The sequence below is a fragment of the Rattus rattus genome, chromosome 16 (genome assembly GCF_011064425.1).
Source record: "Rattus rattus isolate New Zealand chromosome 16, Rrattus_CSIRO_v1, whole genome shotgun sequence".
Lineage (NCBI taxonomy): Eukaryota > Metazoa > Chordata > Mammalia > Rodentia > Muridae > Rattus > Rattus rattus.
The window spans coordinates 25128013-25144574 of NC_046169.1; the positions used below are offsets into that span (position 1 = coordinate 25128013).

Consider the following 16562-nt stretch of genomic DNA (forward strand, 5'->3'; position numbering starts at 1 on the left):
GGCGTGTGGCCAAACCAAACAAAATCAGGGCCTCAGACCTGTGTTTGTGTACCTAGGAGATAAATTTCCAGTGGTCCAAAGATGGAAGGAACCCACAGATCTCCCGATGATGAATAGGCAACCCACCTTGTTTATCCTAAAGACCAGAAATGTCTGCTCCTGTGGCCTTCTCGGCATACCCTTTTAAAGGCTTTGAGGTACTGAGTGAGCATACCTTTCCCTCCCCCTCTGCTCTGTGAGGGTGACAGAGGAGCCTGATGACTCACAGGGTACAGATGGTAATGGCACACTGGCAGGGGTGTGCCCAGACCTTTCCCACTCCCATACCAGCCTGACTGAGGTTCTGTTTTCTGTTTGTCCACAATGAGAGGCCATTCCAACTTGAGCAACATCACAAGAGGACCTTAGGGACATCAGGGCAAGCCTGCCACCTTAGAATGGACACTGAACAATCAAGCCTTTTACTTGTTTGTTTGTTTGCAGACTGGGGGTGGAAACAAAGGTCTTGTGAATGCTGGGTAAGCGCTTACCACTGAGCCACACCCCCAGCCCTCTTTTAACTGTTCATCTTGAGACTGGTTCTCGAGTCGCCCAAGGTGGCCTCGTCCTCATTCTCTCTCCAGGCAGGCTTTGAGCCATCAATCCCCCTTACTAAGTTTCTTGAATAGCTGCGATCAGAGGCCCAGCTTTGGTTGTACTTACACAAGGCCACTGGAGTAATCAAATTTGAGACAGGAAATGGAGTGGCGGGTGTCTGAGGCCAAGGGAGTGGAGGTTGGGAGTCGTTGTTTAAGGAGACAGAGTTCTGGACATGAGTGACAGTCCTGGGGGGCGGGGAGAAGCAAGCTTGTTCAGTATCTTCAGACTTGAACATAGTTGAGGTGGGGGGCGTAGATATTTTAATCACATTTTGAAAATGAGTGTGCTTTTCGGTTAGTGCCCTTTACCCTACTCCCATCAGCCTCTGTTCTTCAAAGCAGTTCTAGGGAAAGACACAAAGAAACCCAGGCACACTCACACTAAGGACACACAGGAGGAAGCTCAGTGACCTTTTTAGCCCGGGAGTCAGTTTCCATTGACAGTGGCATTTGTTTTAAGCATCAGATAAAGAATGGTAGGGCTCGTAAGGAGCTGAGCTATGGGATAGCTTCATTCCTATTTCTTGAGTCACTGCCCACTGTGGAAGGAGGTCCTGTGGGTTTCTGGGCAAACCGGCCCTCCCTCAGAAGCAGATGCGGTCCCAGCCCGAGGCGACGTCTTTGCCCAGCCTCTGAAATGCGCTTGACGTTCCCTACTTCTGAAGAGCAGGACTTAGTTCAGCTTCATGTTTTCCTAAAGGCCAGAGACTTCTGGGTCTCTACTCGGCACTCCTTTTTAAACAGGCTGTTAGGGAGCTGGCAAGATAGCTCCCGAGTTAAGAGCACTTAACGCTCTTGCAGACCACCTGCGTTCCCAGCACCCATATCCGGGAGCTCCCAATCACGTATCACTGAGACATCTGATGCCTCTGGTCTCCGAGGGCACCTGTGCTCGTATCTATATTCTCACATCCAGACACACACACACACACACACACAATTAAAGTTATAGAAATGAAATCTTTTTTTTTTTCTTTTTTCTTTTTTTCGGAGCTGGGGAAGAAATGAAATCTTTTGACTAGGCTTCTAAGTGCCCAATGAGAGTACCTCCCTTCCGCCCTGCAGGGATGAAGAGAGGAGCCTGGTGACTCATGGGGGCCCAGACAGGAACAGCAGGCTGGCAGAGATGTTCCCAGATCTGTCCCGCCCCCTTGCCAGCCTGGCTGGGCTCTGTTCTCTTCCCAGTTCTGGGTGAGCTAGCTTGCAGGCTCAGAGCCTTCCACGGGAGACAGCAGCTCACCAGATTTCCCGTGGGCTGAGCATCTTGTGTCCTCGAGTAGCTGGGAAGAGGGGAGTCCCAGGACAGCATTAAATGTTACATCTGATTCATAGTAGCACAGGAGCTTGTCCATACAAACCTGGCTTCCAGGAAGACTTCAGGGGTGGTCCCGTCAACTCTAGGTTCCTTCTTTACCCAAAGGAGTTGGGCCTCCGATGAAGGCAGTGTGTTCAGGGGGTTACTTACTCTTTTCCTTCCTTCATGCTGGACTGGAATTGCAATCTGCTTTTTAGTAGACCCCCGTGAAGAGAACAGCATTAATTATGGATATGGGGGCGGGATATGAGACTCCATACCCCTTCCTAAGCTTACGTAGAGCTGAGGGATACCGGGATCCAGATGTGGTCTAGACCATTAAACACTGGATCAAGGTCCCCCTGGTGGACAGTCTGCCAAGGAGCGTCGAGCCTGGAAATGCAGTACACAGAAAGCCCTCAATGCTCTGGGGCTTGCAAAGCCACCTGTTTACTGATTTCACAAGCTAATTCTAATTCCTTCGTTGGCTGAGCTAGACAGAGCTCTGAGCTGTCCCCAGGCAGGACAGATGTCCCACGGCAGGTTGACATTTGAGGCTGTCGTTTGCTTTGGGTGGCTGTAGCTAAGTGTGGTAAGCGTCTCTCTGCCAGGCACCTTGCGGCTCCCTCTACAACCAGCTGTGAACCGGAAGTGTTCGGACAGATACCCAGAGGCTGGTATTGCCAATTGAGCTTTGTCTGCCTGGTGGGGCAAGCATGCAGGCCTGGAGGTGCTGATCCACCTCTCCACCCCCCACCCCCACCCCCGCCCAAGCCAAGTGTTGTTATTGGTTAGTCCATTGCTCAAGGACTGCTGAGCTGCAACCTGTAAATCCAGGGGCCCAACTAGCAGAGTCCACATCCCGCTCTAGAATACCAGCATGCAAAGTGACGGCGTTAAGTCGCTTTATATAATTGAGAATATTATATGGAAGTTTATGACGATGACAGACAGACATTTAGGATTTCGTAGGCTAAGCAAAGGAAAGCACAAGACTCACCCTAGTTTCCATCTCCCGGTTTCAGATACTTATATACGCAGGGATCTGAGACATTTTATGTTTGGGATGAAGGAGAGCTGTGTGGCCTTGTCTCTGGCCATCTGGAGCCCACGCCGTCTGTCCTGGAGAGGTCTCTCTGGGTGCCTGCCTTCTTGCTTTGAATACTTCCCTTTTGCAGGAGGCAGCTTGGCTCAGTCCCCAGAGGAACGTTCTAGACCAAGTGCATCTCTGATAATTTTAAGGGGTGCTTTACAGTCGTGGGAACGTGGGCTGCGAGCCTCACACCTTTGTACAGACACACATCTATCCGTCTCTCCATCCTCATCCCCCACCAAACCCCCACCCACACACCATGGGCTGGGCTCTGCTGGGACCTGTGAACCAAAGCGCTAGGTTCCTGGTGTGTCCTGGGCTTTTGCCAGTTAAGCCACTGCTACTCACCAGGCCCCGAAGTGGCAGCAGGGTTCAGAGGGCTTGCGTGTCAAGGTAACAGGTCTATGCCCTTCCCATGAAACCAACAGCCACTTGACAGAGCCCCTTTCTGCCTGTCAACTCCAGGGCCCTTCTTTACCCAGAGGAGTTGGGCCTCTGATTAAGGCAGTGTGTTCATGAGTACTTACAGAGGAGAGTCCTGACTGGGCCTACCAGCTAGAGAGGGACCAGATGAGATCCTGCCCTGCTGAGCTGTGCCCTGCATGGGTGGTGGCTTGTGTGCCCTGCATGGGTGGTGGCTTCTGGCCCAAGACAACAGGCTGGTTCTTCCCCTCTCTGAGCACTGTATGCTCCGTGTGGCTAGACGAGGACCAATCAGAACCTTTCTTACATCATTTCGTGCTTGCTCACAACAGCCGTTGTCACCGGGCTCTGGTGTCATTGGGGATTATGGCACATGGGTTTCTCAGTCTCAGCAGTAGAGTAAAACAGAATCCATGTCCCTGGTAAAGCAATGGAAGAAACTGAGTCAGGGTCCTCGTGAAATGTGGGTGGTTACTGGACAGAGGCTCAAGAGATGTGGGGTTGGGAGTTGGGGGGTGTTGGGAGTTGGAGTATGGCCTTCAGACACAGCAACAGGGGCAAGGCTCGGTAGGACCTCACCTGAGGGAAGGACCTCACGTGAGGAAATAGAGAAGGCTGTATTTCCACAACTGTAAGGACTAGGATAGCTCCCCCTATAAGCTGACATAGGATTCTGTCCTGTTACAAGCTGAAGCAACATGGGTGCTGTCTGGGGGACCTTGCAACAGGAGCCGGCTTCTGTGCAGGATGCAAGAGACCTGTTTGAAGAGAGAGAAAAAAAAAAAAGCAGTGTGGCAAATTGGGAGTGGGTAAAGACAGGTGGAAGGATGAGGTTTCCATTATCGTCTGTGGTGGGGGCAGACTGCCAGGACAGATAACAATAACAGAGCTGGGTAGGGACGGGAGCGGTGCATCATGGGAAGGCACATCATGGCAGGTAACCGAGTCCCTAAGTGCAGAAGATCGGGGGTGGGGATGAGTTTGATTTGCTTAGGGGATGGAAGCCAGGGTGTCCTCAGCACGTGACATGCCAGGCCAGCAGAAGAGAAAGAGATCTTGCAGGGTCTGGAAGATTTGAAGAGTTTGGATTTTATTTTGATTTCCATGGAAACCCCAGGAAGTTTCTAGAAGGGAGAAGCAGGGCTTGAAAACATTTCAAAAAGCCTTACGGGTCTCCACATGAGACCAACTTCTGGCTTCGCAGAGCCCCCCACCCCCCACCCACTTGCTCTCTTGACGACTGAGGACATAAAACATGGCAGCTTCCAGCAAGCCTATGCCCTGGGGTTGAGGTTCAAGTGTGAGGACCATTTGACTGAAATAGACCACCACATCCTCCAGGTTTGTTGCCGGAAGTCTTGGGTGCCAGCAAAATTACTTGCATGAGCTCCTGCATACCAGTCACCTCCATGACCCCTGGTAGCAGCCTCTGCAAGCACCAGCGGTGCCACGCGTCTGCCCCCTTTCCCTTGGAGTCAGGGAAATTGTCTGGCTAAAGGAAAATGTTCATAGCTCGTAAAGTCTCTGTGACAACGAGGGCCTTGGAGGTAGAAAACAAGGGTTTGTGACAGTCTGTTCTGACATGCTGGGAGGAGGGAAGGAAGCTAGGAGTCTGCCCTTGGGTTGCAATGTGTTGTTTCCTCCTAAGAATTAATGAGCCCAGTGCAGGGACATCAGTGGACACCCTGACCTGCTTTAGAGAAACCACGAGAGAGACAGAGAAAAGGGTATTTTTGCCATTTTTTATCCATTGTCAATACTGGGGAAATGTTTTAAGTGGAAGAATGGGTGCTTCCAGACAGTCTGGGAGACACTTTCTTATCTGTTAGGATTCTTGTGGTATAAGGGACAGGAAACGAATCTTATTGGCCCGAGTAACTTGGGTGGAAAGGTAAACGGCTTCAGGTATGGCTGGATCTAGGTGCTAAGCCTTTCTCTCTGTAGGTCTTGGCCCTCCGTTTTGTCACTGAGCTCATCCAAGATCTGCTCTTCTCTTGTGGTGGCAAATTGCACAGAAGTTATAGACTTTACTCTCAACTGGGGACACTGGGAACAGAGTTTCCTTCTTACCAGGTTCTCACACGAGGCTCACAGGACTTCCGCAGCCAATGCTTTAATGCACGGAGAGAATTACAATATCTCGGGGATGGCCTATTACCCATCTACCAGGACTGGGTTGCATTCCAAGTTGGAACCAATCAGTATGGGTGTGATGAAGATGGGAGGGGACGAGGGGATGTCACCTCTGGGTGCCGGGTGGCCCTGCCTTGTATGAACAAACCTAGGCAGTCTGTCCAGAGGAACTCAGGGTTCTTTACTGCTCCAGAAGGGATTGTGTGGGTGCTGGAGGGGACCAGAGTGGTACCCTCTCACATTCTAGGATGATCCTAATGGCCTCCGTGTCTCTTCTGCTCACAGGTGAAGGCCGAACATGCCTGGCTCTCCGTGGTGACCTGAGAGGAGAGTTCGATTCGCTGTGAGGGAGAAACGCCAGCTCCAAGCCAAACTGGAGAACTTGGAACAGGTCCTGAAGGTAGGACCTTCATGTACAGTGACCACCCTACTGCAGCCAGCAACAGGGTGGGGGTGGGGAAGTAGCCAAGGGCTCAGAAACGCTTCAAAGTTCAGGGCATTCGGGGCCACACTCACTGTCTGTGGTGTAAATGTGACAGTGGGAGGCCGTGTTTCTGGAAGGCACCCCGACTTCATGGTCCATCTCTGAGGTTGCTAAACAGAGCTGAGCCTTACGCAATGCTCATGAACCACAGCGTGGATCACCGCCTGCCCTACTGGTCTTTTTGGTTATTTGCTTCTTTTCTGGTGTGACCCTCATAGCCACAGGTCAGATCAAGTAGCATTGTGGGGCCAAAGCCGGTTCACTTAGAGACTTGCAAGAAGTGTATGTCCATGCAGCTCTCTAATGGAGATATAACCAAGCTCTTCTAGGCAATTGGCTCTTCTCTGGGCTTCCAGTTTAGGAAGCTCTGAAAAAGAGAGTGGGGGGATGGAGGAGAAGGGGAGGGGGAGGAAAGAAAGACAGAGAGAGGGGGAGAGGGGGAAGAGAGACAGAGAGAGACAGAGAGAGAGAGAGAGAGAGAGAGAGAGAGAGAGAGAGAGAGAGAGAGAGAGATTGAACCACATCCGTGATTAAGCAGTTGACTCCACCCACTGGGTCTTCTCCAGGACACAGGCTGCCCCACCACCACCACTACCACCACCACCACCGCCGCCTGGCTCACCTCTCTCTGTGTAACAAAGAAAGCATCTGGCAGATTAAATGGAGGTCATGCCTTGAATCCTGCATATCTGGAGCCAGCTCATGAGGGTGACCAGGAAGGACAGTTTAGATGGGTCACTTGGTGATGCTAGGGGTACCTTGCTAGGTATAGGAAGGGGTGTCACTAGTGCTACACCAGACCTCCTGCCATGCAGGTCAGGACCCAGTAGTAAAGACTTATCCCATGCTAAATGCTGGCAGTACTGAGATTGGGCTGTTCCTAGATACCATCTGAGCCAGCTAAGGATCTGAAGTATTAGTTCAAGTGACAGTGGACACCTGGGTCCCAGACCACTTCCTTAACTGTTTATATATATGGTTCTTACTTCCTTTATAGCAGATGGTTTTAAATTAATTGATTTACTTTACATCCTGGTCACAGATTCTCCTCCCTCATTTCCTCCAAGTCCCTCCCTTTCAACTCCCCGATCCATTCCCCCCTCCCTTTCTCCTCAGAGAAAGGGCGGCCTCCCATGGATCTCAACCCACCTTGGGATATTAACTTGCAGTAGGATTGGGTGCACGTTCTCCTGTTGATGGTAGACAAGGCAGCCTAGTTAGGCAAAGTGAGGCAGGAGAGTCAGAGACAGCCCCTGCTCCAGTTCTTAGGGGTCCCACATGAAGACCAAGTTACACATCTGGTACATATATGTAGGGGACCTGGGTCTATCTCATGGTCAGTTTTTCAGTCTCTGTGGGCCCTCATGGGCCCAGGTTAGTTGATTCTGTCCATTTTCTGTGGTGTTCTTGACTTCTCCAGCTCGTTCGATCCTTCCTCCCCCTCTTCCACCAGATTCGCTGAGCTCCACCCAATGTTTGGCTGTGGGTCTCTGCATCTGTTTCCATCAGGTACTGGGTAAAGCCTCTCTGAGGACGGTTATGCTAGGCACCTCTCTGCAAGTACAGCAGAACATCACTAATCAGTGTCAGGGGTGGGCTCTGTCTCATGAGATGGGTCTCAGTTTGGGCCAGTCATTGGTCGGCCATTCCCTCGATCTCTGCTCCATTGTTGTCCCGGTGCAGATCGTTGGCAGGAAGAGTTGTGGGTCAAAGATCTTGTGGGTGGGTTGGTGTTCTTATCTCTCCATCGGAAGTCTTGCCTGATTACAAGAGCTGACCATTTCAGGTTCCATACCCGTGCTGCTCAGAGCCTGAGCTGAGGTCAACCTCATGGATTCCCTGGAAGGTTCCCTTGTCCTAGGTTTCTGGCAAATCCCAAAGATGCCCCCACCTTGATCCCTCCTATTCCCCTCCCTACCCCCTCTCCCACACAGTTCTCGCCCTTCATTCACCTCCAATGTCTATTTTATTTCCCCTCTGAGTGAGATTCAACCATCTTCCCTTGGACCCTCCTTGTTGATAGTTTCTTTGGTTCTGGGAAGTGTATACTGTACTTTATGGCTAATATCCACTTATAAGTGAGTACATGCCATGCCATGCGTGTCTTTCTGGGTCTGGGTTGCCTCACTCAAGACGGTATTTTCTAGTTCCATCCATTTGCCTGAAAATTTCATGATGTCCTTGTTTTCAATGGCAGAGTAGTAGTCCATTTTCTAAATGTACCACATATTAAAAAAGAAAATCTATTCTTTGGTCGAGGGACATCTACGTTGTTTCTAGTTTCTGGCTATTTCAGATAAAGTTGCAAAGAAGAATTTTCATGAAGCCCACCTGACCAAAGCACGGGGAGGGGTGTAGACAGACAGACGGGATGGAGCATACACAGTGTGGTTTGTTTTTTTTTTTAAGACTCCAGGGAGAATAACACAAAAATGGATTGGGGTCCCTCTTGTGGGTCAGGCCAGTTAGGTAAGGCTCCTTCTTGGTCTGGATCCCTCCTGACTGCTGTGTTTTAAAACTAAATTACTGACTGGTGCTGGAGAGATGGCTTAGCAGTTAATACAAATTGCAGCTTTTACAGAGGTCCCAGGTTTAGTCCCCAGCATCCATGGGGTGGTTCCTAACTGTCCCTACCTCTAGTACAAGAGACATCTGGCACCTTCTTCTGGTACCAACAAAGCATCCGATGCCCATGCATGCATGCATACATACATACATACATACATACATACATACATACATACATATATACAACACACCCATAAAGTAAAAATAAATAAATCACAAAAACATAGTAATTTGAAGCTAGGGAGCTAACTCAGTCAGTCAGTGCATAAGCCTAAGGGTCTCAGTTTGGATCACCAGAAACCCAGGGGGCGGGGGGTGCATCCCTGGAGCTTGCGGACCAGTGGTCTGAATGGATCAGTGAGCTCTAGGTTAAGAAACAAATGAGCGAGAAGCTCTGAGATGTGGCTCAGCTGGTAAGGGGGCTTGCTGCCAAGCCGGAAAGCCTGAGTTTGATCCTTGTACCCCACGTGGCGAAAGGAGAGGATTCCCAAAGGCTGCCTTCTTGTATCTACATAAGTGCGTACCCTCTTCCACACAGCACAGACCTGCACACACACGTAAGTAAAAATAATAGCAACAGCAACAACAACAGTGTGAATAAATAAATACGTATGAAGATGGCGGAGAACAGTGGAGGAGGACAGGGCTTCTCTCAGAGTCTCCCTTGGCTCGGTGTATCCATGGAGACCGGATATAAACAGAGATGTGAACCATCACACAGTTCCCACCTTTTGGGAGAAAGGAGCTGTTGTTTACCCAGGATGACAAATCAGGAAGCTAAGGAATGGATTTCCCTCCCTTGAAACGTGGGAGCTCATTGGCAACATTGTCTCTTTTTTCAGAGCGGTCTTGTTTGGTTTCTGTTGCTGTGATGTTGGGGAAGTCTGGGCTGGAACCTGGAGGAGCTTTACTCACTGGCTTGCTCTTTAGACTTTCCTCAGTTCACTTCCTTCACCATCAAACCAGGATTACAGGCATTGGCCCTAGTACACTGGGTCCTCCCGTATCAATCAATTAAGACAATTCTCCTTGCATAGGGCCTGATCTGGGCCATCCCTCAGTTGAGACTCCTTTTTAAGATCACTCTTAACCATGCTAAGTTGATAATAAAAACTCACCAGGGCAGGGAATCATGTTTGGGGACGGACAAATAGCCAAAGGCAGCACATGGCTCTTAAGGCTCTCTTCTGAACTGTGAGCAGGAAAAGGTGGGAGAATGGGTCCGGCCAGGCTGCCCTCACACAGGAAGACTCAAGAAACATCTTAATGGTAGAAAGTGGAAAGGGAACCTGTGAGGTCCCCACCCCATCAAGTCCATGCCATTTTAAACACCACGAGATGCTGTCCATTTTCCATCGGGGGACAGTAGCTGGTTTAAGGAGACTGCTCATCTACTCTCTTTCTGGGAATACTGGGTCCTAGGTGTCATTGTCAAAGGGATAGAACCATCGCAGGGTTTCTGAGTGGGATCCGAACAGCAAGATTTTCCAGTGGTGGGCTGGAGAGATGGCTCAGTGGTTAAGAGCACTGACTGCTCTTCCAAAGGTCCTGAGTTCAAATCCCAGCAACCACATGGTGGCTCACAACCATCTCTAATGAGATCTGGGGTCATCTTCTGGCCTTCAGGCACACATGCAGACAGAAAGCTGTATGATGTATACATAATAAATAAATAAATATTTTTTTAAAAAAATATTTTCCAGTGGTACCATGGCCTGTGAGGGGACTGTGGTCACTCACAGATGTCACTGGGTAGTGACTATCACCCACCTCCCCACACACACACACACACACACACACACACACACACACACACACACTGCAATAGCAAGCTGACCAAGTACACGGCACACATAGTCTTTCATGGTGACGGTGCTCGAAGGAAAAGGCCCATGGGCAGACAGGGTCAACGTCTTAGATATGCATCTTAGATATGTGCTTGGGATCTTGCCAAGCAGAGGGAGGATGTTTCCAAGTGAATAGAGGTGGGGGTATCATCAATATCAACAGAATGGAACTCCCACATAGAAACACAGGACGTCTGAGGAGTTGAGGTTTTGTCCTCGGGATCTTGGGGTACCCAGTCTGTTTCTTACTATTACAGTGATACCATGTGACGGACTGTCCCCAGACTCGGTGGTTTAAAGCTGTAGACATCCACTGTTGTTCTCCAGTCCAGGTGGGTGGGTTGTTGGTCTCAGTGTCCAGCCAAGGCTGCTGCTTGTATCTGGAGGCAGCCCAACCCAGCTGGACTAGATTACTGTGCTCTGATGGCCACCTAAGTCCTACCTAGCTCCTAGCTCTCTATCCTGTGAGGTCTGCCCAGTGGCATGGGGGACTAAGCAAGGCAGGAGCAGGTATGTCCCCACAGGGAGCAACTTGCATCTGGTACAAGGCTCTGCCACCATGTTCTGGGATGGGGTCCCAAGCAGGTTCTAGGCTAGCCAGGTCACAAAGAAATAGAGAGAGAGGATATCCCATTACCAGACACACGGGTGTGGTGGAATCTGGGTGCCTTATTTATCACATCTGTTCCCGAGAGATGAGGGGACCAGACAGGAAGTGGCAGCGGTGCCCATCAGGGTGAGAGGAGTTCATGTTCTGGATCTGAGTTCAAGGTGGAGGCCACAGGAACTGCTGTCAGTTGGAGGTGGCAATAGGAGTCAGGGCAGTGTTGGGGCGGAGTCAAGGCAGAGTCGGGGCGGAGTCGGGGCGGAGTCGGGGCGGAGTTGGTGGGGTGGAGTCAGGGCATAGTCGGGGCGGAGTCAAGGCAGAGTCGGGGCGGAGTCAGGGCAAAGCCAGGATGTTATGAGGCTTGGATATGGGTTTTAGCAGAGCTTAGGGACCACCCTGTGACAGGAAAACAGGGCGAACAGCTGGACTTGGCAATCCCTTTGTGTTGGAAATAGTTCATGGTGACCACAGGATCCTCAGTGCAGCGGACTCTAAGCTCACACTGGGACATCCTCACCAACCACTGGGAAATGTCTTCACGCACTGTTGGATGGAACATAAGGAGGAATTGACCCAGTCAGTCTGATGCGGGGAAGGTGATGGCAGGCAGGGGTGGGCATTTGTGTCTGTCAACGGGACTCATCAGTCAGGTGTCTGGTGGTCACGGTTGTCTGAATCCTCTGACCTTACAGCTCACACTGCCTTCCGAGTGTGATGGCGCGGACCTGACGTCCTATAAGGGAAGGATGCCTGTCTTAGGTTTTACTGTTTGACATCAGTCTATGGATAATTATTCCAATGGCCACGTATACACGCTGGCTTTTCCATTTCCAAACACTGCTCTGCCACTTGTCTTAGCCCTGATGGCTGAAGACACTAGATGTTGCTTCCCTGATGGCTCCTGACAGAGAGAGACCGAGAGAGGCATGTCCTTCACACCAGAGCACACAGCTGGCCACTGGCGTTTGAGGGCAGTCTTGCGAACTTCGCTTCTGCACCGCCCCACCGCAATTCCTGGTCTCTGTATCTGGTCCCGAGGGTTGGGAACCACCGCGCCGGGGTGTGAATTGTGCTGAGAGAAGCTTTATCCGTGCTCGTGAGTGACAGTTGCACAAACCCTGGTTTTCAGATGGAATTAGAGAGAGGCGGACCAAAGAGAGGCCGCCAAAGCCCAGAGATTGCATCTTGATTTTCACACCGTATTTATTTACTTTACATGCACAATGCGTGCTTGTATGTATATGGACTCAGGTGTGGAGCATGTAGCCAGGGGACAATTTGGTAGGAGTTGAGCCAAGTTGACTTTTAGAAACTGAACCGTGGTCATCAGTCTTGGTGGCGAGCACCTGTACCTTATGAACGAACAAACTATCCCAGCAGCCCCTAAGGACACTCTTTAAGGGTCTGTACCTCCTTCCTCTCCCCCAGTTTGAGATACTAAGCTACTTTGGGTGAAAATAGATCCCAATTTTGAGAACTCTCATGACTCATCGTGGAGAGTAAATCTAATGTGTACGTGGAACGGGAAATCAGGCACACCGAACAGCAATAACCTGCCGTGTTCCCTCCCGTGTCTGCAGATGCAGACTCAGAACCCTGCGTACACATGCGCGTGTGCACAAAAAACCACGCCCCCATTACCACTACCATGTAACAGAATCCCCAACGTGATTTTCCAGTCATTATGTGGAAGACCGGCCAAGGGAAGGCATGTTTTCTTCATGCCTCTATTCCAACAGGACACTCCATAGCCCGGGACCACACACCTCTGCTTCCTGAGGAAGGAGAGGAGGGGAGAGCTCAGCTAGCTCTGTCTCTGTATCGTTTGGCAGCCATACTTCTTCAGGAGGTTGCCCTTGACATTCGTAGGCAACTTAAGCGCCATGTTAATCTTGACCTCCAGCTATAAATACCATTGCTTTAAAAATAAATCGTGCTGTAGGCTAGTGATTCCCCCTCTATTGTGTTGTAATTCGTGTTGCTTTCGGATGATAAGGCTTTCTAATTGTGTAGAAGGTCCTCTGGGAGCCAGGCATGGCACTGGGTAGATATACTGCCTTTGGGGAACCAGGGCTTTTTGTTGCTCTTCAAGGGGGCCTGTATCATGTATGCTCAGGGATAGCCAACACTGTGACCATGTGGACAGTGTCTTAGTTACTTTTCTATTGCTGTGATGAAACGCCTTGACCAGGATAACTTACAGAAGGAAGGGTTTACTTGGGCTTACGGTTCCAAAGGGTTCAAGAGTCCATGATAGCTCCAGGAACAGAGGCTGAGCTCTCACATCTTGAGCTCACACATGAAGCAGAGAGACCAAACTCAAAGTAGTGAGAGTCTTTAAATTATCCAAGTGGCATAATTCTCTCAACAAGGCCACATCTCAAGCCTTCCCAAACAGTGCCACCAACTGGGGACCTGGTATTCAAATATCCTATGTGGGACATCTCATTCAAACCTCCACGGATACAATGTGCGAGACAGTGAGAACTGCCCCTCGGCAAGATTCCATAGCTACCAGTTTGGCAACTCTTCATGTTCCAACCTGTGTGGCAGAGGAGCAAGAAGAGAGGCTTGGTGGCCTAACATACTAGGAAGGAGGGCGGGAATGACTTTGTGACACTGTGGGGACACTTCATGCTATGGATGGGACCCATGGGAGACTCACAAAGTGGAGGACTCATAAGAATAAAATGGAAGATCAGGCCAGAGGACTAGAATTGGTTCAAATACTGCTCTGGCCACGGGCTTCCTGTATTAGCTATTGGACATGTTGCTGTAATAAAAACATTTCTGGCGGAAGCAGCCTAAGGGAGGGAGGGTTCATTTTGGCTCATGGTCTGAGGGGCTACAGTCCATTGTGGTAGAAAGTCATGATGGTAGTCAACTCTACAGAGGCAGGGGCTTGCAGCTAAAATTCCTTATCTTCTAATATCTCAGTAGGGAGGGAAACAGAAAGTGATGGATAATGGTGTTCCGAGAGAGAGAGAGAGAGAGAGAGAGAGAGAGAGAGAGAGAGAGAAAGAGAGAAAGCCCCAAGCTTGTAAAAGGAAGAAATAGAACAAAAAATTAATAAAATAAACAGCAGAAAAGAAATTGAAACTATTCTTAATACCTTAATAAGTCTCAAAACTGAAAACCATACACTAAATATCTATTAACCTCTGTACAGTCATATATCCTCAGCATTAAAAAGATTTATTTTATACATGTGAAAAAAAATGGTGTTCTGCTTAACTTTTCCTTTATTTTCTTTCTTTCTTTCTTTTGGAGGCAAGGTCTTATGTAGCCCAGATTGGCCTAAGCTTGAGGCTGACTTTGTATTTTCAATCCTCCAAAGTGTTGGGATTATAGATGTGATTACAGATGTGTACCATCATACCCAGGTCCATATGCCCACAGAATATACCATACAATGCAGGGAACTGAACCCAGTGCTTCATGTATGCTAGGCAAGCATGCCTAACTAACTAAGCCTTAATTTCTCTGTTTCTTGTTTGTTTGTTTGTTTGTTTGTTTGTTGAGATAAGGTTTCTCTGTGTAGCCATGGCTGTTCCAGAACTCACTTTGTAGACCAGACTGCAGCGCATGTGTGCACGTGTGCACACACACACACACACACACACACACCAACCTCCTTACCCCCAACTCAATTTCTCACTTTTCTTTAATTCAGTACCCCCAGCCCATGGGATGGCACTGCCCATGTTCAGGATGAGGCTTTCCCTTGTCAATTATCTCTGAAAACACCCTCAAAGTCGTGCCCAGAGAGTGCCTCTCTAGGAGATTCTAAATCCAGTTGTCAATAAAGATCAGGTCATCCAGAGACGGTGTCTGTTCCTCTCTGTCTGTGTGCAGGTGATCAGGTTGAGCCCCAGAGAATTCCTTGTTCTTCTTAGTCTAGTCGTGTCTCTCCCTCCTGAGGCAGTGAGCCCAGAATGTACCAGCTGGGTTGATGGGTCGTGAGAAAGGGAACCTCTTCCATGGTCACCCACAGCCTGTGATTCACTACCTATTTCAGAGACATGCACGATCTGGGTGAGGACTTGCAGCATGGGTCATGACTGCCTTGGCCAACATGAAAAGCAGACTCATCCTTCTCTGTCTACATCTCAACTCTCGCTCTGGCCTAGGGCTGGCTGTCAGATGCATGAAGTTCTCGGCTCCCCCAGGTTCTGTCTCATTTGTCCTTGTGCCTGCTGCTTACCTGGATCCATGACCTTCAACATCAAGACTCTCCTCTCCTCTCTTATCGATCTATATGTCTGTCTGTCTGTCTATCTATCTATCTATCTATGTCTGTTTCTATGTGTGCACATTCATGCTGCACATGTGTGCAAGGACATGTCTGCTAGGACAACATGTGAGAGTCAATCCCCTCCTGCCACCTTGTGGGAACCAAGGGTTGAATTCAACCCCTCAGAGCCTCTACCCACAGAACCATCTCCCCAACACTTTGCCTTCCTTTTTTTTTTTTTTTAAGATTTATTTATTTTATATCTATAAGTACACTGTAGCTGTCTTCAGACACACCAGAGGAAGACTTCGGATCCCATTACAGATGGTTGCGAGCCACCATGTGGTTGCTGGGAATTGAACTCAGGATCTCTAGAAGAGCAGTTAGAACTCTTAACCACTGAGCCATGTCTCCGGGCCTTGCCTTGACCTTTTTTGAGGCAATGTCTCCTGTCGAAGCCAACGCTCACTGATTTCATTAGACTGGCTGTCTAGTGAGCTTGGGGGTGGGGGTGGGGGTGCATTTGTCTCTGCTTCTCCAGTACTGCAGTTACAGATGGGTGTGACCACAGCCAGGTCTTTCTGTGGGCGCTGAGGATCTGAACTCAGTTCTGCATGCTTGCGTGGCAAGAACTTCACACACTGGACTCTCTTCGTGTTCCTCCTCCCACTCCTATATTTGGCTGAAGCTTCTTGTCACCTTCTGTGTCATTTGACACTCCTTGAGCTGGGAAGCCATTTCGCCAGAGTGTGTGACATATGAGGGTGCCTCCTCCAGAAGTAGGAGTCCTTCAGGTGAGCTAGTGTGGGTCTGGTCACAGCGGTTTGGTTTTGAGGCCTCAGTCATCACTAATCTCCCCCATAGTCAAGCCTGTTGCGGGTTCTCTGCCCGTGGCCACTGGTTAAATTTCTTAGCACATGTGCACACATAAGTGGAAGCACCTAGAGTGATTGGGGACATAGGTTCCTTCAACTTCCATGGTGCCATTATAGCAGATGTAGTGTGGAAGAATGCTGGCAGAAGCTGTAGAGAGGAGAGAACAGAGCTGTGGGCTGGAAGAGTGGCCCCGACTGCACTGTCATTCATCCTTCCCAGCCACAGAAGCTCCAATCCCATTGTGTGGTATCACAGGTCAGCGGAGGAGAAACGACATCAACTAAGCACAACTAGATAGCCAGCCATGTAGACACAGGAGAGAACTGTGTGGGCCTAGAGACATGGTATGGACTGAGATCTGCATT

At 49.6% G+C, this 16562-nt stretch overlaps 1 protein-coding gene across 1 annotated transcript in view; it reads left to right on the forward strand.

Moving 5' to 3' along the window:
* Positions 1-16562, forward strand: part of Rimbp2 (RIMS binding protein 2) — a 105830-nt gene that overhangs the window by 21619 nt on the left and 67649 nt on the right. The window contains exon 3 of the mRNA XM_032887187.1: positions 5867-5981. The gene's annotated coding sequence lies outside the window, so the exon portion shown is untranslated. The remainder of the gene's footprint in view (positions 1-5866; positions 5982-16562) is intronic.